Here is a 1,204-nt window from a genome sequence, read left to right on the forward strand (position 1 = left end):
AGCTTCATCTTCATAGATGTTCTTATTTTTGTACAACTTTAGCAGCGAACAAACCATGGAAGGTGGCCTTTTTGTTCTTTTTGCGTAAAGTTCTAAAATCTACTGTTTGGATCAACAGGATGCACAGAGAGCAGATTTAAGGTTATTTATAAAAACAAGCACAATTTGTTTTRTCTAATTACCTGCATGTAAACAAGTATAAACTGAAGCAGGATGTGAAGGAAACACTTTAATGGAAYCTGCAGAGTCAACTCGTTTTCATTTCAAGGGTTTAGTTTTAGGCTCCGCCCTCTTCATAAATGTGTCCACCTGAAGACCAAATCATACCTGTTCGTCTGCCTTTCTTTGTGTTGTAAATGTTTGGTTGTGTGTTTGTGTGACGTGAAGTTTAACTTCTGAACAACTTAATGCATCAATAAAACATCAGAACTCAAAGGGTTTCAGCTCGTGTTGCTGGAAAAGCTTCAGCCATGAAAGASAGGAAATGATGTAATCACTGTTCTGTGTGTTCGTTTGCAAAATACCTCTTGAAGCAGTTGATGGATTTTAAGGAAACTTTCAAAATAAGAATTAGATTTTTATTTAAATAACATTTGAAGTCAAAACAAACCAATCAAACAAAAACAGATTTATTTAAACCCTGAATTTAGCTGATTTTGATCTAAATATTTGTGTGGTCGAAGCTGAGAGTCATTCCCAACACATAGTTTGAGCTGTGGGTCCTTGAAGAAATGCTTTAAGTATAAACACTAACAAAACAAATCATTTCCTGCAGCAAAATGAGATGAATGAAAGAACGAGTTCCTGATTTATACAATAAAAGATGCAGCTGATCGTTCAGAGGAAAACAAAAGAAAATGTTTTATTGTAAAAGAAGAGCTGAAGGAGTCCAGCTTCATGTTTCAGTGCCTCGGTGTCCAACTGGACTTTTCTGCATGTTTTCAGCTCTTTGTTGTTATTTTGTCCTGACCTGAGTCATTGTTGTACGACGTGCTCACAGCAGGAGAACCAATAGAAAAGCTTTATTTTCAGGCAGRGGTGATGTGGTGCAATAAACTGAAAACAGAGTTATTGTTCAGTGTTTTGGTCTTTTTCATCTCACCTGTTTGTGTCTTTTTGTCTCGTTCAGTTTCAGACGTTTCAGGTTAACTGGAGAAACAAGCTGTAAAACAGTAAAAATGTCAGAGGTAGTACTAGATAAAAA

Source organism: Austrofundulus limnaeus, unplaced genomic scaffold (genome assembly GCF_001266775.1).
Source record: "Austrofundulus limnaeus strain Quisiro unplaced genomic scaffold, Austrofundulus_limnaeus-1.0 Scaffold846, whole genome shotgun sequence".
NCBI classification, from domain to species: domain Eukaryota; kingdom Metazoa; phylum Chordata; class Actinopteri; order Cyprinodontiformes; family Rivulidae; genus Austrofundulus; species Austrofundulus limnaeus.